At 47.2% G+C, this 20,415-nt stretch overlaps 32 non-coding genes across 32 annotated transcripts; 11 read left to right on the top strand and 21 right to left on the bottom strand.

Moving 5' to 3' along the window:
* Positions 1-12: 12 nt before the first annotated feature.
* trnad-guc (transfer RNA aspartic acid (anticodon GUC)) lies at positions 13-84 on the top strand. The gene has a single exon. It is a non-coding gene; the product is annotated as a tRNA-Asp (tRNA).
* Positions 85-577: 493 nt separating this feature from the next.
* On the bottom strand, positions 578-660 carry trnal-aag (transfer RNA leucine (anticodon AAG)). The gene has a single exon. It is a non-coding gene; the product is annotated as a tRNA-Leu (tRNA).
* Positions 661-1,475: 815 nt separating this feature from the next.
* trnal-cag (transfer RNA leucine (anticodon CAG)) lies at positions 1,476-1,558 on the bottom strand. The gene has a single exon. It is a non-coding gene; the product is annotated as a tRNA-Leu (tRNA).
* Positions 1,559-1,808: 250 nt separating this feature from the next.
* Positions 1,809-1,880, top strand: trnad-guc (transfer RNA aspartic acid (anticodon GUC)). Its single transcript has one exon. It is a non-coding gene; the product is annotated as a tRNA-Asp (tRNA).
* Positions 1,881-2,372: 492 nt separating this feature from the next.
* Positions 2,373-2,455, bottom strand: trnal-aag (transfer RNA leucine (anticodon AAG)). The gene has a single exon. It is a non-coding gene; the product is annotated as a tRNA-Leu (tRNA).
* Positions 2,456-3,603: 1,148 nt separating this feature from the next.
* On the top strand, positions 3,604-3,675 carry trnad-guc (transfer RNA aspartic acid (anticodon GUC)). Its single transcript has one exon. It is a non-coding gene; the product is annotated as a tRNA-Asp (tRNA).
* Positions 3,676-4,168: 493 nt separating this feature from the next.
* trnal-cag (transfer RNA leucine (anticodon CAG)) lies at positions 4,169-4,251 on the bottom strand. Its single transcript has one exon. It is a non-coding gene; the product is annotated as a tRNA-Leu (tRNA).
* An 815-nt stretch (positions 4,252-5,066) lies between these two features.
* Positions 5,067-5,149, bottom strand: trnal-cag (transfer RNA leucine (anticodon CAG)). The gene has a single exon. It is a non-coding gene; the product is annotated as a tRNA-Leu (tRNA).
* A 250-nt stretch (positions 5,150-5,399) lies between these two features.
* Positions 5,400-5,471, top strand: trnad-guc (transfer RNA aspartic acid (anticodon GUC)). Its single transcript has one exon. It is a non-coding gene; the product is annotated as a tRNA-Asp (tRNA).
* A 492-nt stretch (positions 5,472-5,963) lies between these two features.
* On the bottom strand, positions 5,964-6,046 carry trnal-aag (transfer RNA leucine (anticodon AAG)). The gene has a single exon. It is a non-coding gene; the product is annotated as a tRNA-Leu (tRNA).
* Positions 6,047-6,296: 250 nt separating this feature from the next.
* Positions 6,297-6,368, top strand: trnad-guc (transfer RNA aspartic acid (anticodon GUC)). Its single transcript has one exon. It is a non-coding gene; the product is annotated as a tRNA-Asp (tRNA).
* Positions 6,369-6,860: 492 nt separating this feature from the next.
* On the bottom strand, positions 6,861-6,943 carry trnal-aag (transfer RNA leucine (anticodon AAG)). The gene has a single exon. It is a non-coding gene; the product is annotated as a tRNA-Leu (tRNA).
* Positions 6,944-8,091: 1,148 nt separating this feature from the next.
* Positions 8,092-8,163, top strand: trnad-guc (transfer RNA aspartic acid (anticodon GUC)). Its single transcript has one exon. It is a non-coding gene; the product is annotated as a tRNA-Asp (tRNA).
* Positions 8,164-8,656: 493 nt separating this feature from the next.
* Positions 8,657-8,739, bottom strand: trnal-cag (transfer RNA leucine (anticodon CAG)). Its single transcript has one exon. It is a non-coding gene; the product is annotated as a tRNA-Leu (tRNA).
* Positions 8,740-9,554: 815 nt separating this feature from the next.
* Positions 9,555-9,637, bottom strand: trnal-cag (transfer RNA leucine (anticodon CAG)). The gene has a single exon. It is a non-coding gene; the product is annotated as a tRNA-Leu (tRNA).
* Positions 9,638-9,887: 250 nt separating this feature from the next.
* On the top strand, positions 9,888-9,959 carry trnad-guc (transfer RNA aspartic acid (anticodon GUC)). Its single transcript has one exon. It is a non-coding gene; the product is annotated as a tRNA-Asp (tRNA).
* A 492-nt stretch (positions 9,960-10,451) lies between these two features.
* trnal-aag (transfer RNA leucine (anticodon AAG)) lies at positions 10,452-10,534 on the bottom strand. Its single transcript has one exon. It is a non-coding gene; the product is annotated as a tRNA-Leu (tRNA).
* Positions 10,535-11,349: 815 nt separating this feature from the next.
* trnal-cag (transfer RNA leucine (anticodon CAG)) lies at positions 11,350-11,432 on the bottom strand. Its single transcript has one exon. It is a non-coding gene; the product is annotated as a tRNA-Leu (tRNA).
* Positions 11,433-12,247: 815 nt separating this feature from the next.
* On the bottom strand, positions 12,248-12,330 carry trnal-aag (transfer RNA leucine (anticodon AAG)). The gene has a single exon. It is a non-coding gene; the product is annotated as a tRNA-Leu (tRNA).
* Positions 12,331-13,145: 815 nt separating this feature from the next.
* Positions 13,146-13,228, bottom strand: trnal-cag (transfer RNA leucine (anticodon CAG)). Its single transcript has one exon. It is a non-coding gene; the product is annotated as a tRNA-Leu (tRNA).
* Positions 13,229-13,478: 250 nt separating this feature from the next.
* On the top strand, positions 13,479-13,550 carry trnad-guc (transfer RNA aspartic acid (anticodon GUC)). The gene has a single exon. It is a non-coding gene; the product is annotated as a tRNA-Asp (tRNA).
* A 492-nt stretch (positions 13,551-14,042) lies between these two features.
* Positions 14,043-14,125, bottom strand: trnal-aag (transfer RNA leucine (anticodon AAG)). Its single transcript has one exon. It is a non-coding gene; the product is annotated as a tRNA-Leu (tRNA).
* An 815-nt stretch (positions 14,126-14,940) lies between these two features.
* On the bottom strand, positions 14,941-15,023 carry trnal-cag (transfer RNA leucine (anticodon CAG)). The gene has a single exon. It is a non-coding gene; the product is annotated as a tRNA-Leu (tRNA).
* Positions 15,024-15,273: 250 nt separating this feature from the next.
* Positions 15,274-15,345, top strand: trnad-guc (transfer RNA aspartic acid (anticodon GUC)). The gene has a single exon. It is a non-coding gene; the product is annotated as a tRNA-Asp (tRNA).
* Positions 15,346-15,838: 493 nt separating this feature from the next.
* Positions 15,839-15,921, bottom strand: trnal-cag (transfer RNA leucine (anticodon CAG)). Its single transcript has one exon. It is a non-coding gene; the product is annotated as a tRNA-Leu (tRNA).
* An 815-nt stretch (positions 15,922-16,736) lies between these two features.
* Positions 16,737-16,819, bottom strand: trnal-aag (transfer RNA leucine (anticodon AAG)). Its single transcript has one exon. It is a non-coding gene; the product is annotated as a tRNA-Leu (tRNA).
* Positions 16,820-17,634: 815 nt separating this feature from the next.
* trnal-cag (transfer RNA leucine (anticodon CAG)) lies at positions 17,635-17,717 on the bottom strand. The gene has a single exon. It is a non-coding gene; the product is annotated as a tRNA-Leu (tRNA).
* An 815-nt stretch (positions 17,718-18,532) lies between these two features.
* Positions 18,533-18,615, bottom strand: trnal-cag (transfer RNA leucine (anticodon CAG)). Its single transcript has one exon. It is a non-coding gene; the product is annotated as a tRNA-Leu (tRNA).
* Positions 18,616-18,865: 250 nt separating this feature from the next.
* On the top strand, positions 18,866-18,937 carry trnad-guc (transfer RNA aspartic acid (anticodon GUC)). The gene has a single exon. It is a non-coding gene; the product is annotated as a tRNA-Asp (tRNA).
* Positions 18,938-19,430: 493 nt separating this feature from the next.
* Positions 19,431-19,513, bottom strand: trnal-aag (transfer RNA leucine (anticodon AAG)). The gene has a single exon. It is a non-coding gene; the product is annotated as a tRNA-Leu (tRNA).
* A 250-nt stretch (positions 19,514-19,763) lies between these two features.
* trnad-guc (transfer RNA aspartic acid (anticodon GUC)) lies at positions 19,764-19,835 on the top strand. The gene has a single exon. It is a non-coding gene; the product is annotated as a tRNA-Asp (tRNA).
* Positions 19,836-20,328: 493 nt separating this feature from the next.
* trnal-cag (transfer RNA leucine (anticodon CAG)) lies at positions 20,329-20,411 on the bottom strand. Its single transcript has one exon. It is a non-coding gene; the product is annotated as a tRNA-Leu (tRNA).
* Positions 20,412-20,415: the final 4 nt, after the last annotated feature.

Raw genomic sequence — 20,415 nt, 5'->3', positions numbered from 1 at the left:
GTACACAGAAATTCCTCGTTAGTATAATGGACAGTATCTCCGCCTGTCACGCGGAAGATCGGGGTTCGATTCCCCGACGGGGAGAGCTTGGTCTTTAATCAGCTGCCTGCCACCAAGTGATGATTGTTTTGATACTCTCACCCATCTTCGGCCTAAATGTCAATAGCCCCCTTCAAATAGCCTAACATGAGGCCAGGTTGCTTTGGTCAAAAGCCCTTTCCCGTTTACTATGGTGTTAAGTGCAAACCAAGACCTTATAATCAACAATGTGCCTTTTGCTAATGATTCTGTCCTGCCCAAAGCACTGTAGAAGGTTGTGACAACACAGCTTGTTGAGCAGTGGTCAGAAGATTCTCATGCAACAAGTGTCTTGGCTGTTGTTTAACAGGGCTCCTGAGGCAAACAAAAAGTAGGCATAGCATTTGGAAGCAAGAACTCTTCGGAGGTAAAGCGGCCACAATAATCTTTAAACAAGATGATGCAGTGGCAGAATAGCAATACGACATGGTATTGCTAAGCAAGGAGTAAACTTGGGTTGCCTTGCCAGTGAAAATGGTTCTCTAGGAGAAGTCTGCAATGTCAGAAGTGGGATTTGAACCCACGCCTCCAGGGGAGACTGCGACCTTAACGCAGCGCCTTAGACCGCTCGGCCATCCTGACTACTAAAAGGAATATTTGACGACACTGTCGGCGGGCCCAGGCATCATTCCAGCGAATATGTGGGTCTGCGTTGTGTTCGTGTTGAAGGGGAATATTGACGAGGCATGCAGCTTCATGGAAGACTCTCCTTCTGAGTGATGGGACTGTGATAGCAATTTTCCTGCACCTTGAAAGGGGAAACCAAAATCTTATTTCACTCCTTGGCGATAGTTGTCTTTTCGTCTGACGACTGTGTCAGTCACACAGAAATTCCTCGTTAGTATAATGGACAGTATCTCCGCCTGTCACGCGGAAGATTGGGGTTCGATTCCCCGACGGGGAGAGCTTGGTCTTTTATCAGCTGCCTGCCACCAAGTGATGATTGCTTTGATACTCTCACCCATCTTCGGCCTAAATGTCAATAGCCCCCTTCAAATAGCCTAACATGATGCCAGGTTTCTTCGGTCAAAAGCCCTTTCCCGTTTACTATGGTGTTAAGTGCAAACCAAGACCTTATAATCAACAATGTGCCTTTTGCTAATGATTCTGTCCTGCCCAAAGCACTGTAGAAGGTTGTGACAACACAGCTTGTTGAGCAGTGGTCAGAAGATTCTCATGCAACAAGTGTCTTGGCTGTTGTTTAACAGGGCTCCTGAGGCAAACAAATAGTAGGCATAGCATTTGGAAGCAAGAACTCTTCGGAGGTAAAGCGGCCACAATAATCTTTAAACAAGATGATGCAGTGGCAGAATAGCAATACGACATGGTATTGCTAAGCAAGGAGTAAACTTGGGTTGCCTTGCCAGTGAAAATGTTTCTCTAGGAGAAGTCTGCAATGTCAGAAGTGGGATTTGAACCCACGCCTCCAGGGGAGACTGCGACCTGAACGCAGCGCCTTAGACCGCTCGGCCATCCTGACTACGAAAAGGAATATTGGATGACACTGTCGGCGGGCCCAGGCATCATTCCAGCGAATATGTGGGTCTGCGTTGTGTTCGTGTTGAAGGGGAATATTGACGAGGCATGCAGCTTCATGGAAGACTCTCCTTCTGAGTAATGGGACTGTGATAGCAATTTTCCTGCACCTTGAAACGGGACACCAAAATCTTATTTCACTCCTTGGCGATAGTTGTCTTTTCGTCTGACGACTGTGTCAGGCACACAGAAATTCCTCGTTAGTATAATGGACAGTATCTCCGCCTGTCACGCGGAAGATCGGGGTTCGATTCCCCGACGGGGAGAGCTTGGTCTTTTATCAGCTGCCTGCCACCAAGTGATGATTGTTTTGATACTCTCACCCATCTTCGGTCTAAATGTCAATAGCCCCCTTCAAATAGCCTAACATGAGGCCAGGTTGCTTTGGTCAAAAGCCCTTTCCCGTTTACTATGGTGTTAAGTGCAAACCAAGACCTTATAATCAACAATGTGCTTTTGCTAATGATTCTGTCCTGCCCAAAGCACTGTAGAAGGTTGTGACAACACAGCTTGTTGAGCAGTGGTCAGAAGATTCTCATGCAACAAGTGTCTTGGCTGTTGTTTAACAGGGCTCCTGAGGCAAACAAAAAGTAGGCATAGCATTTGGAAGCAAGAACTCTTCGGAGGTAAAGCGGCCACAATAATCTTTAAACAAGATGATGCAGTGGCAGAATAGCAATACGACATGGTATTGCTAAGCAAGGAGTAAACTTGGGTTGCCTTGCCAGTGAAAATGTTTCTCTAGGAGAAGTCTGCAATGTCAGAAGTGGGATTTGAACCCACGCCTCCAGGGGAGACTGCGACCTTAACGCAGCGCCTTAGACCGCTCGGCCATCCTGACTACTAAAAGGAATATTTGACGACACTGTCGGCGGGCCCAGGCATCATTCCAGCGAATATGTGGGTCTGCGTTGTGTTCGTGTTGAAGGGGAATATTGACGAGGCATGCAGCTTCATGGAAGACTCTCCTTCTGAGTGATGGGACTGTGATAGCAATTTTCCTGCACCTTGAAAGGGGAAACCAAAATCTTATTTCACTCCTTGGCGATAGTTGTCTTTTCGTCTGACGACTGTGTCAGTCACACAGAAAGTCCTCGTTAGTATAATGGACAGTATCTCCGCCTGTCACGCGGAAGATTGGGGTTCGATTCCCCGACGGGGAGAGCTTGGTCTTTTATCAGCTGCCTGCCACCAAGTGATGATTGCTTTGATACTCTCACCCATCTTCGGCCTAAATGTCAATAGCCCCCTTCAAATAGCCTAACATGATGCCAGGTTTCTTCGGTCAAAAGCCCTTTCCCGTTTACTATGGTGTTAAGTGCAAACCAAGACCTTATAATCAACAATGTGCCTTTTGCTAATGATTCTGTCCTGCCCAAAGCACTGTAGAAGGTTGTGACAACACAGCTTGTTGAGCAGTGGTCAGAAGATTCTCATGCAACAAGTGTCTTGGCTGTTGTTTAACAGGGCTCCTGAGGCAAACAAATAGTAGGCATAGCATTTGGAAGCAAGAACTCTTCGGAGGTAAAGCGGCCACAATAATCTTTAAACAAGATGATGCAGTGGCAGAATAGCAATACGACATGGTATTGCTAAGCAAGGAGTAAACTTGGGTTGCCTTGCCAGTGAAAATGTTTCTCTAGGAGAAGTCTGCAATGTCAGAAGTGGGATTTGAACCCACGCCTCCAGGGGAGACTGCGACCTGAACGCATTGCCTTAGACCGCTCGGCCATCCTGACTACTAAAAGGAATATTGGATGACACTGTCGGCGGGCCCAGGCATCATTCCAGCGAATATGTGGGTCTGCGTTGTGTTCGTGTTGAAGGGGAATATTGACGAGGCATGCAGCTTCATGGAAGACTCTCCTTCTGAGTAATGGGACTGTGATAGCAATTTTCCTGCACCTTGAAACGGGACACCAAAATCTTATTTCACTCCTTGGCGATAGTTGTCTTTTCGTCTGACGACTGTGTCAGGCACACAGAAATTCCTCGTTAGTATAATGGACAGTATCTCCGCCTGTCACGCGGAAGATCGGGGTTCGATTCCCCGACGGGGAGAGCTTGGTCTTTTATCAGCTGCCTGCCACCAAGTGATGATTGTTTTGATACTCTCACCCATCTTCGGCCTAAATGTCAATAGCCCCCTTCAAATAGCCTAACATGAGGCCAGGTTGCTTTGGTCAAAAGCCCTTTCCCGTTTACTATGGTGTTAAGTGCAAACCAAGACCTTATAATCAACAATGTGCCTTTTGCTAATGATTCTGTCCTGCCCAAAGCACTGTAGAAGGTTGTGACAACACAGCTTGTTGAGCAGTGGTCAGAAGATTCTCATGCAACAAGTGTCTTGGCTGTTGTTTAACAGGGCTCCTGAGGCAAACAAAAAGTAGGCATAGCATTTGGAAGCAAGAACTCTTCGGAGGTAAAGCGGCCAAAATAATCTTTAAACAAGATGATGCAGTGGCAGAATAGCAATACGACATGGTATTGCTAAGCAAGGAGTAAACTTGGGTTGCCTTGCCAGTGAAAATGTTTCTCTAGGAGAAGTCTGCAATGTCAGAAGTGGGATTTGAACCCACGCCTCCAGGGGAGACTGCGACCTGAACGCAGCGCCTTAGACCGCTCGGCCATCCTGACTACTAAAAGGAATATTTGACGACACTGTCGGCGGGCCCAGGCATCATTCCAGCGAATATGTGGGTCTGCGTTGTGTTCGTGTTGAAGGGGAATATTGACGAGGCATGCAGCTTCATGGAAGACTCTCCTTCTGAGTGATGGGACTGTGATAGCAATTTTCCTGCACCTTGAAAGGGGAAACCAAAATCTTATTTCACTCCTTGGCGATAGTTGTCTTTTCGTCTGACGACTGTGTCAGTCACACAGAAATTCCTCGTTAGTATAATGGACAGTATCTCCGCCTGTCATGCGGAAGATCGGGGTTCGATTCCCCGAGGGGTAGAGCTTGGTCTTTTATAAGCTGCCTGCCACCAAGTGATGATTGCTTTGATACTCTCACCCATCTTCGGCCTAAATGTCAATAGACCCCTTCAAATAGCCTAACATGAGGCCAGGTTTCTTCGGTCAAAAGCCCTTTCCCGTTTACTATGGTGTTAAGTGCAAACCAAGACCTTATAATCAACAATGTGCCTTTTGCTAATGATTCTGTCCTGCCCAAAGCACTGTAGAAGGTTGTGACAACACAGCTTGTTGAGCAGTGGTCAGAAGATTCTCATGCAACAAGTGTTTTGGCTGTTGTTTAACAGGGCTCCTGAGGCAAACAAATAGTAGGCATAGCATTTGGAAGCAAGAACTCTTCGGAGGTAAAGCGGCCACAATAATCTTTAAACAAGATGATGCAGTGGCAGAATAGCAATACGACATGGTATTGCTAAGCAAGGAGTAAACTTGGGTTGCCTTGCCAGTGAAAATGTTTCTCTAGGAGAAGTCTGCAATGTCAGAAGTGGGATTTGAACCCACGCCTCCAGGGGAGACTGCGACCTGAACGCAGCGCCTTAGACCGCTCGGCCATCCTGACTACGAAAAGGAATATTGGATGACACTGTCGGCGGGCCCAGGCATCATTCCAGCGAATATGTGGGTCTGCGTTGTGTTCGTGTTGAAGGGGAATATTGACGAGGCATGCAGCTTCATGGAAGACTCTCCTTCTGAGTAATGGGACTGTGATAGCAATTTTCCTGCACCTTGAAACGGGACACCAAAATCTTATTTCACTCCTTGGCGATAGTTGTCTTTTCGTCTGACGACTGTGTCAGGCACACAGAAATTCCTCGTTAGTATAATGGACAGTATCTCCGCCTGTCACGCGGAAGATCGGGGTTCGATTCCCCGACGGGGAGAGCTTGGTCTTTTATCAGCTGCCTGCCACCAAGTGATGATTGTTTTGATACTCTCACCCATCTTCGGTCTAAATGTCAATAGCCCCCTTCAAATAGCCTAACATGAGGCCAGGTTGCTTTGGTCAAAAGCCCTTTCCCGTTTACTATGGTGTTAAGTGCAAACCAAGACCTTATAATCAACAATGTGCTTTTGCTAATGATTCTGTCCTGCCCAAAGCACTGTAGAAGGTTGTGACAACACAGCTTGTTGAGCAGTGGTCAGAAGATTCTCATGCAACAAGTGTCTTGGCTGTTGTTTAACAGGGCTCCTGAGGCAAACAAAAAGTAGGCATAGCATTTGGAAGCAAGAACTCTTCGGAGGTAAAGCGGCCACAATAATCTTTAAACAAGATGATGCAGTGGCAGAATAGCAATACGACATGGTATTGCTAAGCAAGGAGTAAACTTGGGTTGCCTTGCCAGTGAAAATGTTTCTCTAGGAGAAGTCTGCAATGTCAGAAGTGGGATTTGAACCCACGCCTCCAGGGGAGACTGCGACCTTAACGCAGCGCCTTAGACCGCTCGGCCATCCTGACTACTAAAAGGAATATTTGACGACACTGTCGGCGGGCCCAGGCATCATTCCAGCGAATATGTGGGTCTGCGTTGTGTTCGTGTTGAAGGGGAATATTGACGAGGCATGCAGCTTCATGGAAGACTCTCCTTCTGAGTGATGGGACTGTGATAGCAATTTTCCTGCACCTTGAAAGGGGAAACCAAAATCTTATTTCACTCCTTGGCGATAGTTGTCTTTTCGTCTGACGACTGTGTCAGGCACACAGAAATTCCTCGTTAGTATAATGGACAGTATCTCCGCCTGTCACGCGGAAGATCGGGGTTCGATTCCCCGACGGGGAGAGCTTGGTCTTTTATCAGCTGCCTGCCACCAAGTGATGATTGTTTTGATACTCTCACCCATCTTCGGTCTAAATGTCAATAGCCCCCTTCAAATAGCCTAACATGAGGCCAGGTTGCTTTGGTCAAAAGCCCTTTCCCGTTTACTATGGTGTTAAGTGCAAACCAAGACCTTATAATCAACAATGTGCTTTTGCTAATGATTCTGTCCTGCCCAAAGCACTGTAGAAGGTTGTGACAACACAGCTTGTTGAGCAGTGGTCAGAAGATTCTCATGCAACAAGTGTCTTGGCTGTTGTTTAACAGGGCTCCTGAGGCAAACAAAAAGTAGGCATAGCATTTGGAAGCAAGAACTCTTCGGAGGTAAAGCGGCCACAATAATCTTTAAACAAGATGATGCAGTGGCAGAATAGCAATACGACATGGTATTGCTAAGCAAGGAGTAAACTTGGGTTGCCTTGCCAGTGAAAATGTTTCTCTAGGAGAAGTCTGCAATGTCAGAAGTGGGATTTGAACCCACGCCTCCAGGGGAGACTGCGACCTTAACGCAGCGCCTTAGACCGCTCGGCCATCCTGACTACTAAAAGGAATATTTGACGACACTGTCGGCGGGCCCAGGCATCATTCCAGCGAATATGTGGGTCTGCGTTGTGTTCGTGTTGAAGGGGAATATTGACGAGGCATGCAGCTTCATGGAAGACTCTCCTTCTGAGTGATGGGACTGTGATAGCAATTTTCCTGCACCTTGAAAGGGGAAACCAAAATCTTATTTCACTCCTTGGCGATAGTTGTCTTTTCGTCTGACGACTGTGTCAGTCACACAGAAAGTCCTCGTTAGTATAATGGACAGTATCTCCGCCTGTCACGCGGAAGATTGGGGTTCGATTCCCCGACGGGGAGAGCTTGGTCTTTTATCAGCTGCCTGCCACCAAGTGATGATTGCTTTGATACTCTCACCCATCTTCGGCCTAAATGTCAATAGCCCCCTTCAAATAGCCTAACATGATGCCAGGTTTCTTCGGTCAAAAGCCCTTTCCCGTTTACTATGGTGTTAAGTGCAAACCAAGACCTTATAATCAACAATGTGCCTTTTGCTAATGATTCTGTCCTGCCCAAAGCACTGTAGAAGGTTGTGACAACACAGCTTGTTGAGCAGTGGTCAGAAGATTCTCATGCAACAAGTGTCTTGGCTGTTGTTTAACAGGGCTCCTGAGGCAAACAAATAGTAGGCATAGCATTTGGAAGCAAGAACTCTTCGGAGGTAAAGCGGCCACAATAATCTTTAAACAAGATGATGCAGTGGCAGAATAGCAATACGACATGGTATTGCTAAGCAAGGAGTAAACTTGGGTTGCCTTGCCAGTGAAAATGTTTCTCTAGGAGAAGTCTGCAATGTCAGAAGTGGGATTTGAACCCACGCCTCCAGGGGAGACTGCGACCTGAACGCATTGCCTTAGACCGCTCGGCCATCCTGACTACTAAAAGGAATATTGGATGACACTGTCGGCGGGCCCAGGCATCATTCCAGCGAATATGTGGGTCTGCGTTGTGTTCGTGTTGAAGGGGAATATTGACGAGGCATGCAGCTTCATGGAAGACTCTCCTTCTGAGTAATGGGACTGTGATAGCAATTTTCCTGCACCTTGAAACGGGACACCAAAATCTTATTTCACTCCTTGGCGATAGTTGTCTTTTCGTCTGACGACTGTGTCAGGCACACAGAAATTCCTCGTTAGTATAATGGACAGTATCTCCGCCTGTCACGCGGAAGATCGGGGTTCGATTCCCCGACGGGGAGAGCTTGGTCTTTTATCAGCTGCCTGCCACCAAGTGATGATTGTTTTGATACTCTCACCCATCTTCGGCCTAAATGTCAATAGCCCCCTTCAAATAGCCTAACATGAGGCCAGGTTGCTTTGGTCAAAAGCCCTTTCCCGTTTACTATGGTGTTAAGTGCAAACCAAGACCTTATAATCAACAATGTGCCTTTTGCTAATGATTCTGTCCTGCCCAAAGCACTGTAGAAGGTTGTGACAACACAGCTTGTTGAGCAGTGGTCAGAAGATTCTCATGCAACAAGTGTCTTGGCTGTTGTTTAACAGGGCTCCTGAGGCAAACAAAAAGTAGGCATAGCATTTGGAAGCAAGAACTCTTCGGAGGTAAAGCGGCCAAAATAATCTTTAAACAAGATGATGCAGTGGCAGAATAGCAATACGACATGGTATTGCTAAGCAAGGAGTAAACTTGGGTTGCCTTGCCAGTGAAAATGTTTCTCTAGGAGAAGTCTGCAATGTCAGAAGTGGGATTTGAACCCACGCCTCCAGGGGAGACTGCGACCTGAACGCAGCGCCTTAGACCGCTCGGCCATCCTGACTACTAAAAGGAATATTTGACGACACTGTCGGCGGGCCCAGGCATCATTCCAGCGAATATGTGGGTCTGCGTTGTGTTCGTGTTGAAGGGGAATATTGACGAGGCATGCAGCTTCATGGAAGACTCTCCTTCTGAGTGATGGGACTGTGATAGCAATTTTCCTGCACCTTGAAAGGGGAAACCAAAATCTTATTTCACTCCTTGGCGATAGTTGTCTTTTCGTCTGACGACTGTGTCAGTCACACAGAAATTCCTCGTTAGTATAATGGACAGTATCTCCGCCTGTCATGCGGAAGATCGGGGTTCGATTCCCCGAGGGGTAGAGCTTGGTCTTTTATAAGCTGCCTGCCACCAAGTGATGATTGCTTTGATACTCTCACCCATCTTCGGCCTAAATGTCAATAGACCCCTTCAAATAGCCTAACATGAGGCCAGGTTTCTTCGGTCAAAAGCCCTTTCCCGTTTACTATGGTGTTAAGTGCAAACCAAGACCTTATAATCAACAATGTGCCTTTTGCTAATGATTCTGTCCTGCCCAAAGCACTGTAGAAGGTTGTGACAACACAGCTTGTTGAGCAGTGGTCAGAAGATTCTCATGCAACAAGTGTTTTGGCTGTTGTTTAACAGGGCTCCTGAGGCAAACAAATAGTAGGCATAGCATTTGGAAGCAAGAACTCTTCGGAGGTAAAGCGGCCACAATAATCTTTAAACAAGATGATGCAGTGGCAGAATAGCAATACGACATGGTATTGCTAAGCAAGGAGTAAACTTGGGTTGCCTTGCCAGTGAAAATGTTTCTCTAGGAGAAGTCTGCAATGTCAGAAGTGGGATTTGAACCCACGCCTCCAGGGGAGACTGCGACCTGAACGCAGCGCCTTAGACCGCTCGGCCATCCTGACTACGAAAAGGAATATTGGATGACACTGTCGGCGGGCCCAGGCATCATTCCAGCGAATATGTGGGTCTGCGTTGTGTTCGTGTTGAAGGGGAATATTGACGAGGCATGCAGCTTCATGGAAGACTCTCCTTCTGAGTAATGGGACTGTGATAGCAATTTTCCTGCACCTTGAAACGGGACACCAAAATCTTATTTCACTCCTTGGCGATAGTTGTCTTTTCGTCTGACGACTGTGTCAGGCACACAGAAATTCCTCGTTAGTATAATGGACAGTATCTCCGCCTGTCACGCGGAAGATCGGGGTTCGATTCCCCGACGGGGAGAGCTTGGTCTTTTATCAGCTGCCTGCCACCAAGTGATGATTGTTTTGATACTCTCACCCATCTTCGGTCTAAATGTCAATAGCCCCCTTCAAATAGCCTAACATGAGGCCAGGTTGCTTTGGTCAAAAGCCCTTTCCCGTTTACTATGGTGTTAAGTGCAAACCAAGACCTTATAATCAACAATGTGCTTTTGCTAATGATTCTGTCCTGCCCAAAGCACTGTAGAAGGTTGTGACAACACAGCTTGTTGAGCAGTGGTCAGAAGATTCTCATGCAACAAGTGTCTTGGCTGTTGTTTAACAGGGCTCCTGAGGCAAACAAAAAGTAGGCATAGCATTTGGAAGCAAGAACTCTTCGGAGGTAAAGCGGCCACAATAATCTTTAAACAAGATGATGCAGTGGCAGAATAGCAATACGACATGGTATTGCTAAGCAAGGAGTAAACTTGGGTTGCCTTGCCAGTGAAAATGTTTCTCTAGGAGAAGTCTGCAATGTCAGAAGTGGGATTTGAACCCACGCCTCCAGGGGAGACTGCGACCTTAACGCAGCGCCTTAGACCGCTCGGCCATCCTGACTACTAAAAGGAATATTTGACGACACTGTCGGCGGGCCCAGGCATCATTCCAGCGAATATGTGGGTCTGCGTTGTGTTCGTGTTGAAGGGGAATATTGACGAGGCATGCAGCTTCATGGAAGACTCTCCTTCTGAGTGATGGGACTGTGATAGCAATTTTCCTGCACCTTGAAAGGGGAAACCAAAATCTTATTTCACTCCTTGGCGATAGTTGTCTTTTCGTCTGACGACTGTGTCAGTCACACAGAAAGTCCTCGTTAGTATAATGGACAGTATCTCCGCCTGTCACGCGGAAGATTGGGGTTCGATTCCCCGACGGGGAGAGCTTGGTCTTTTATCAGCTGCCTGCCACCAAGTGATGATTGCTTTGATACTCTCACCCATCTTCGGCCTAAATGTCAATAGCCCCCTTCAAATAGCCTAACATGATGCCAGGTTTCTTCGGTCAAAAGCCCTTTCCCGTTTACTATGGTGTTAAGTGCAAACCAAGACCTTATAATCAACAATGTGCCTTTTGCTAATGATTCTGTCCTGCCCAAAGCACTGTAGAAGGTTGTGACAACACAGCTTGTTGAGCAGTGGTCAGAAGATTCTCATGCAACAAGTGTCTTGGCTGTTGTTTAACAGGGCTCCTGAGGCAAACAAAAAGTAGGCATAGCATTTGGAAGCAAGAACTCTTCGGAGGTAAAGCGGCCACAATAATCTTTAAACAAGATGATGCAGTGGCAGAATAGCAATACGACATGGTATTGCTAAGCAAGGAGTAAACTTGGGTTGCCTTGCCAGTGAAAATGTTTCTCTAGGAGAAGTCTGCAATGTCAGAAGTGGGATTTGAACCCACGCCTCCAGGGGAGACTGCGACCTGAACGCAGCGCCTTAGACCGCTCGGCCATCCTGACTACTAAAAGGAATATTGGATGACGCTGTCGGCGGGCCCAGGCATCATTCCAGCGAATATGTGGGTCTGCGTTGTGTTCGTGTTGAAGGGGAATATTGACGAGGCATGCAGCTTCATGGAAGACTCTCCTTCTGAGTAATGGGACTGTGATAGCAATTTTCCTGCACCTTGAAACGGGACACCAAAATCTTATTTCACTCCTTGGCGATAGTTGTCTTTTCGTCTGACGACTGTGTCAGGCACACAGAAATTCCTCGTTAGTATAATGGACAGTATCTCCGCCTGTCACGCGGAAGATAGGGGTTCGATTCCCCGACGGGGAGAGCTTGGTCTTTTATCAGCTGCCTGCCACCAAGTGATGATTGTTTTGATACTCTCACCCATCTTCGGCCTAAATGTCAATAGCCCCCTTCAAATAGCCTAACATGAGGCCAGGTTGCTTTGGTCAAAAGCCCTTTCCCGTTTACTATGGTGTTAAGTGCAAACCAAGACCTTATAATCAACAATGTGCCTTTTGCTAATGATTCTGTCCTGCCCAAAGCACTGTAGAAGGTTGTGACAACACAGCTTGTTGAGCAGTGGTCAGAAGATTCTCATGCAACAAGTGTCTTGGCTGTTGTTTAACAGGGCTCCTGAGGCAAACAAAAAGTAGGCATAGCATTTGGAAGCAAGAACTCTTCGGAGGTAAAGCGGCCACAATAATCTTTAAACAAGATGATGCAGTGGCAGAATAGCAATACGACATGGTATTGCTAAGCAAGGAGTAAACTTGGGTTGCCTTGCCAGTGAAAATGTTTCTCTAGGAGAAGTCTGCAATGTCAGAAGTGGGATTTGAACCCACGCCTCCAGGGGAGACTGCGACCTTAACGCAGCGCCTTAGACCGCTCGGCCATCCTGACTACTAAAAGGAATATTTGACGACACTGTCGGCGGGCCCAGGCATCATTCCAGCGAATATGTGGGTCTGCGTTGTGTTCGTGTTGAAGGGGAATATTGACGAGGCATGCAGCTTCATGGAAGACTCTCCTTCTGAGTGATGGGACTGTGATAGCAATTTTCCTGCACCTTGAAAGGGGAAACCAAAATCTTATTTCACTCCTTGGCGATAGTTGTCTTTTCGTCTGACGACTGTGTCAGTCACACAGAAATTCCTCGTTAGTATAATGGACAGTATCTCCGCCTGTCATGCGGAAGATCGGGGTTCGATTCCCCGAGGGGTAGAGCTTGGTCTTTTATCAGCTGCCTGCCACCAAGTGATGATTGCTTTGATACTCTCACCCATCTTCGGCCTAAATGTCAATAGCCCCCTTCAAATAGCCTAACATGATGCCAGGTTTCTTCGGTCAAAAGCCCTTTCCCGTTTACTATGGTGTTAAGTGCAAACCAAGACCTTATAATCAACAATGTGCCTTTTGCTAATGATTCTGTCCTGCCCAAAGCACTGTAGAAGGTTGTGACAACACAGCTTGTTGAGCAGTGGTCAGAAGATTCTCATGCAACAAGTGTTTTGGCTGTTGTTTAACAGGGCTCCTGAGGCAAACAAATAGTAGGCATAGCATTTGGAAGCAAGAACTCTTCGGAGGTAAAGCGGCCACAATAATCTTTAAACAAGATGATGCAGTGGCAGAATAGCAATACGACATGGTATTGCTAAGCAAGGAGTAAACTTGGGTTGCCTTGCCAGTGAAAATGTTTCTCTAGGAGAAGTTTGCAATGTCAGAAGTGGGATTTGAACCCACGCCTCCAGGGGAGACTGCGACCTGAACGCAGCGCCTTAGACCGCTCGGCCATCCTGACTACGAAAAGGAATATTGGATGACACTGTCGGCGGGCCCAGGCATCATTCCAGCGAATATGTGGGTCTGCGTTGTGTTCGTGTTGAAGGGGAATATTGACGAGGCATGCAGCTTCATGGAAGACTCTCCTTCTGAGTAATGGGACTGTGATAGCAATTTTCCTGCACCTTGAAACGGGACACCAAAATCTTATTTCACTCCTTGGCGATAGTTGTCTTTTCGTCTGACGACTGTGTCAGGCACACAGAAATTCCTCGTTAGTATAATGGACAGTATCTCCGCCTGTCACGCGGAAGATCGGGGTTCGATTCCCCGACGGGGAGAGCTTGGTCTTTTATCAGCTGCCTGCCACCAAGTGATGATTGTTTTGATACTCTCACCCATCTTCGGTCTAAATGTCAATAGCCCCCTTCAAATAGCCTAACATGAGGCCAGGTTGCTTTGGTCAAAAGCCCTTTCCCGTTTACTATGGTGTTAAGTGCAAACCAAGACCTTATAATCAACAATGTGCTTTTGCTAATGATTCTGTCCTGCCCAAAGCACTGTAGAAGGTTGTGACAACACAGCTTGTTGAGCAGTGGTCAGAAGATTCTCATGCAACAAGTGTCTTGGCTGTTGTTTAACAGGGCTCCTGAGGCAAACAAAAAGTAGGCATAGCATTTGGAAGCAAGAACTCTTCGGAGGTAAAGCGGCCACAATAATCTTTAAACAAGATGATGCAGTGGCAGAATAGCAATACGACATGGTATTGCTAAGCAAGGAGTAAACTTGGGTTGCCTTGCCAGTGAAAATGTTTCTCTAGGAGAAGACTGCAATGTCAGAAGTGGGATTTGAACCCACGCCTCCAGGGGAGACTGCGACCTTAACGCAGCGCCTTAGACCGCTCGGCCATCCTGACTACTAAAAGGAATATTTGACGACACTGTCGGCGGGCCCAGGCATCATTCCAGCGAATATGTGGGTCTGCGTTGTGTTCGTGTTGAAGGGGAATATTGACGAGGCATGCAGCTTCATGGAAGACTCTCCTTCTGAGTGATGGGACTGTGATAGCAATTTTCCTGCACCTTGAAAGGGGAAACCAAAATCTTATTTCACTCCTTGGCGATAGTTGTCTTTTCGTCTGACGACTGTGTCAGTCACACAGAAATTCCTCGTTAGTATAATGGACAGTATCTCCGCCTGTCACGCGGAAGATTGGGGTTCGATTCCCCGACGGGGAGAGCTTGGTCTTTTATCAGCTGCCTGCCACCAAGTGATGATTGCTTTGATACTCTCACCCATCTTCGGCCTAAATGTCAATAGCCCCCTTCAAATAGCCTAACATGATGCCAGGTTTCTTCGGTCAAAAGCCCTTTCCCGTTTACTATGGTGTTAAGTGCAAACCAAGACCTTATAATCAACAATGTGCCTTTTGCTAATGATTCTGTCCTGCCCAAAGCACTGTAGAAGGTTGTGACAACACAGCTTGTTGAGCAGTGGTCAGAAGATTCTCATGCAACAAGTGTCTTGGCTGTTGTTTAACAGGGCTCCTGAGGCAAACAAAAAGTAGGCATAGCATTTGGAAGCAAGAACTCTTCGGAGGTAAAGCGGCCACAATAATCTTTAAACAAGATGATGCAGTGGCAGAATAGCAATACGACATGGTATTGCTAAGCAAGGAGTAAACTTGGGTTGCCTTGCCAGTGAAAATGGTTCTCTAGGAGAAGTCTGCAATGTCAGAAGTGGGATTTGAACCCACGCCTCCAGGGGAGACTGCGACCTGAACGCAGCGCCTTAGACCGCTCGGCCATCCTGACTACGAAAAGGAATATTGGATGACACTGTCGGCGGGCCCAGGCATCATTCCAGCGAATATGTGGGTCTGCGTTGTGTTCGTGTTGAAGGGGAATATTGACGAGGCATGCAGCTTCATGGAAGCTGCAGCTTCTGAGTAATGGGACTGTGATAGCAATTTTCCTGCACCTTGAAACGGGACACCAAAATCTTATTTCACTCCTTGGCGATAGTTGTCTTTTCGTCTGACGACTGTGTCAGGCACACAGAAATTCCTCGTTAGTATAATGGACAGTATCTCCGCCTGTCACGCGGAAGATCGGGGTTCGATTCCCCGACGGGGAGAGCTTGGTCTTTTATCAGCTGCCTGCCACCAAGTGATGATTGCTTTGATACTCTCACCCATCTTCGGCCTAAATGTCAATAGCCCCCTTCAAATAGCCTAACATGATGCCAGGTTTCTTCGGTCAAAAGCCCTTTCCCGTTTACTATGGTGTTAAGTGCAAACCAAGACCTTATAATCAACAATGTGCCTTTTGCTAATGATTCTGTCCTGCCCAAAGCACTGTAGAAGGTTGTGACAACACAGCTTGTTGAGCAGTGGTCAGAAGATTCTCATGCAACAAGTGTCTTGGCTGTTGTTTAACAGGGCTCCTGAGGCAAACAAAAAGTGGGCATAGCATTTGGAAGCAAGAACTCTTCGGAGGTAAAGCGGCCACAATAATCTTTAAACAAGATGATGCAGTGGCAGAATAGCAATACGACATGGTATTGCTAAGCAAGGAGTAAACTTGGGTTGCCTTGCCAGTGAAAATGGTTCTCTAGGAGAAGTCTGCAATGTCAGAAGTGGGATTTGAACCCACGCCTCCAGGGGAGACTGCGACCTGAACGCAGCGCCTTAGACCGCTCGGCCATCCTGACTACGAAAAGGAATATTGGATGACACTGTCGGCGGGCCCAGGCATCATTCCAGCGAATATGTGGGTCTGCGTTGTGTTCGTGTTGAAGGGGAATATTGACGAGGCATGCAGCTTCATGGAAGCTGCAGCTTCTGAGTAATGGGACTGTGATAGCAATTTTCCTGCACCTTGAAACGGGACACCAAAATCTTATTTCACTCCTTGGCGATAGTTGTCTTTTCGTCTGACGACTGTGTCAGGCACACAGAAATTCCTCGTTAGTATAATGGACAGTATCTCCGCCTGTCACGCGGAAGATTGGGGTTCGATTCCCCGACGGGGAGAGCTTGGTCTTTTATCAGCTGCCTGCCACCAAGTGATGATTGCTTTGATACTCTCACCCATCTTCGGCCTAAATGTCAATAGCCCCCTTCAAATAGCCTAACATGATGCCAGGTTTCTTCGGTCAAAAGCCCTTTCCCGTTTACTATGGTGTTAAGTGCAAACCAAGACCTTATAATCAACAATGTGCCTTTTGCTAATGATTCTGTCCTGCCCAAAGCACTGTAGAAGGTTGTGACAACACAGCTTGTTGAGCAGTGGTCAGAAGATTCTCATGCAACAAGTGTCTTGGCTGTTGTTTAACAGGGCTCCTGAGGCAAACAAAAAGTAGGCATAGCATTTGGAAGCAAGAACTCTTCGGAGGTAAAGCGGCCACAATAATCTTTAAACAAGATGATGCAGTGGCAGAATAGCAATACGACATGGTATTGCTAAGCAAGGAGTAAACTTGGGTTGCCTTGCCAGTGAAAATGGTTCTCTAGGAGAAGACTGCAATGTCAGAAGTGGGATTTGAACCCACGCCTCCAGGGGAGACTGCGACCTTAACGCAGCGCCTTAGACCGCTCGGCCATCCTGACTACTAAAAGGAATATTTGACGACACTGTCGGCGGGCCCAGGCATCATTCCAGCGAATATGTGGGTCTGCGTTGTGTTCGTGTTGAAGGGGAATATTGACGAGGCATGCAGCTTCATGGAAGACTCTCCTTCTGAGTGATGGGACTGTGATAGCAATTTTCCTGCACCTTGAAAGGGGAAACCAAAATCTTATTTCACTCCTTGGCGATAGTGTTCTTTTCGTCTGACGACTGTGTCAGTCACACAGAAATTCCTCGTTAGTATAATGGACAGTATCTCCGCCTGTCACGCGGAAGATTGGGGTTCGATTCCCCGACGGGGAGAGCTTGGTCTTTTATCAGCTGCCTGCCACCAAGTGATGATTGCTTTGATACTCTCACCCATCTTCGGCCTAAATGTCAATAGCCCCCTTCAAATAGCCTAACATGATGCCAGGTTTCTTCGGTCAAAAGCCCTTTCCCGTTTACTATGGTGTTAAGTGCAAACCAAGACCTTATAATCAACAATGTGCCTTTTGCTAATGATTCTGTCCTGCCCAAAGCACTGTAGAAGGTTGTGACAACACAGCTTGTTGAGCAGTGGTCAGAAGATTCTCATGCAACAAGTGTCTTGGCTGTTGTTTAACAGGGCTCCTGAGGCAAACAAAAAGTAGGCATAGCATTTGGAAGCAAGAACTCTTCGGAGGTAAAGCGGCCACAATAATCTTTAAACAAGATGATGCAGTGGCAGAATAGCAATACGACATGGTATTGCTAAGCAAGGAGTAAACTTGGGTTGCCTTGCCAGTGAAAATGTTTCTCTAGGAGAAGTCTGCAATGTCAGAAGTGGGATTTGAACCCACGCCTCCAGGGGAGACTGCGACCTGAACGCAGCGCCTTAGACCGCTCGGCCATCCTGACTACGAAAAGGAATATTGGATGACACTGTCGGCGGGCCCAGGCATCATTCCAGCGAATATGTGGGTCTGCGTTGTGTTCGTGTTGAAGGGGAATATTGACGAGGCATGCAGCTTCATGGAAGACTCTCCTTCTGAGTAATGGGACTGTGATAGCAATTTTCCTGCACCTTGAAACGGGACACCAAAATCTTATTTCACTCCTTGGCGATAGTTGTCTTTTCGTCTGACGACTGTGTCAGGCACACAGAAATTCCTCGTTAGTATAATGGACAGTATCTCCGCCTGTCACGCGGAAGATCGGGGTTCGATTCCCCGAGGGGTAGAGCTTGGTCTTTTATCAGCTGCCTGCCACCAAGTGATGATTGCTTTGATACTCTCACCCATCTTCGGCCTAAATGTCAATAGCCCCCTTCAAATAGCCTAACATGATGCCAGGTTTCTTCGGTCAAAAGCCCTTTCCCGTTTACTATGGTGTTAAGTGCAAACCAAGACCTTATAATCAACAATGTGCCTTTTGCTAATGATTCTGTCCTGCCCAAAGCACTGTAGAAGGTTGTGACAACACAGCTTGTTGAGCAGTGGTCAGAAGATTCTCATGCAACAAGTGTCTTGGCTGTTGTTTAACAGGGCTCCTGAGGCAAACAAATAGTAGGCATAGCATTTGGAAGCAAGAACTCTTCGGAGGTAAAGCGGCCACAATAATCTTTAAACAAGATGATGCAGTGGCAGAATAGCAATACGACATGGTATTGCTAAGCAAGGAGTAAACTTGGGTTGCCTTGCCAGTGAAAATGTTTCTCTAGGAGAAGTCTGCAATGTCAGAAGTGGGATTTGAACCCACGCCTCCAGGGGAGACTGCGACCTGAACGCAGCGCCTTAGACCGCTCGGCCATCCTGACTACGAAAAGGAATATTGGATGACACTGTCGGCGGGCCCAGGCATCATTCCAGCGAATATGTGGGTCTGCGTTGTGTTCGTGTTGAAGGGGAATATTGACGAGGCATGCAGCTTCATGGAAGCTGCAGCTTCTGAGTAATGGGACTGTGATAGCAATTTTCCTGCACCTTGAAACGGGACACCAAAATCTTATTTCACTCCTTGGCGATAGTTGTCTTTTCGTCTGACGACTGTGTCAGGCACACAGAAATTCCTCGTTAGTATAATGGACAGTATCTCCGCCTGTCACGCGGAAGATCGGGGTTCGATTCCCCGACGGGGAGAGCTTGGTCTTTTATCAGCTGCCTGCCACCAAGTGATGATTGCTTTGATACTCTCACCCATCTTCGGCCTAAATGTCAATAGCCCCCTTCAAATAGCCTAACATGATGCCAGGTTTCTTCGGTCAAAAGCCCTTTCCCGTTTACTATGGTGTTAAGTGCAAACCAAGACCTTATAATCAACAATGTGCCTTTTGCTAATGATTCTGTCCTGCCCAAAGCACTGTAGAAGGTTGTGACAACACAGCTTGTTGAGCAGTGGTCAGAAGATTCTCATGCAACAAGTGTCTTGGCTGTTGTTTAACAGGGCTCCTGAGGCAAACAAAAAGTGGGCATAGCATTTGGAAGCAAGAACTCTTCGGAGGTAAAGCGGCCACAATAATCTTTAAACAAGATGATGCAGTGGCAGAATAGCAATACGACATGGTATTGCTAAGCAAGGAGTAAACTTGGGTTGCCTTGCCAGTGAAAATGGTTCTCTAGGAGAAGTCTGCAATGTCAGAAGTGGGATTTGAACCCACGCCTCCAGGGGAGACTGCAACCTTAACGCAGCGCCTTAGACCGCTCGGCCATCCTGACTACTAAAAGGAATATTTGACGACACTGTTGGCGGGCCCAGGCATCATTCCAGCGAATATGTGGGTCTGCGTTGTGTTCGTGTTGAAGGGGAATATTGACGAGGCATGCAGCTTCATGGAAGACTCTCCTTCTGAGTGATGGGACTGTGATAGCAATTTTCCTGCACCTTGAAAGGGGACACCAAAATCTTATTTCACTCCTTGGCGATAGTTGTCTTTTCGTCTGACGACTGTGTCAGTCACACAGAAATTCCTCGTTAGTATAATGGACAGTATCTCCGCCTGTCACGCGGAAGATCGGGGTTCGATTCCCCGACGGGGAGAGCTTGGTCTTTTATCAGCTGCCTGCCACCAAGTGATGATTGCTTTGATACTCTCACCCATCTTCGGCCTAAATGTCAATAGCCCCCTTCAAATAGCCTAACATGAGGCCAGGTTTCTTCGGTCAAAAGCTCTTTCCCGTTTACTATGGTGTTAAGTGCAAACCAAGACCTTATAATCAACAATGTGCCTTTTGCTAATGATTCTGTCCTGCCCAAAGCACTGTAGAAGGTTGTGACAACACAGCTTGTTGAGCAGTGGTCAGAAGATTCTCATGCAACAAGTGTCTTGGCTGTTGTTTAACAGGGCTCCTGAGGCAAACAAATAGTAGGCATAGCATTTGGAAGCAAGAACTCTTCGGAGGTAAAGCGGCCACAATAATCTTTAAACAAGATGATGCAGTGGCAGAATAGCAATACGACATGGTATTGCTAAGCAAGGAGTAAACTTGGGTTGCCTTGCCAGTGAAAATGTTTCTCTAGGAGAAGTCTGCAATGTCAGAAGTGGGATTTGAACCCACGCCTCCAGGGGAGACTGCGACCTGAACGCAGCGCCTTAGACCGCTCGGCCATCCTGACTACT

The sequence above is a fragment of the Odontesthes bonariensis genome, chromosome 5, assembly GCF_027942865.1.
Source record: "Odontesthes bonariensis isolate fOdoBon6 chromosome 5, fOdoBon6.hap1, whole genome shotgun sequence".
Classification (NCBI taxonomy): domain Eukaryota; kingdom Metazoa; phylum Chordata; class Actinopteri; order Atheriniformes; family Atherinopsidae; genus Odontesthes; species Odontesthes bonariensis.
The sequence above is the reverse complement of the archived record's forward strand: the minus strand, read 5'-3'. Positions and strand labels throughout refer to the sequence as shown.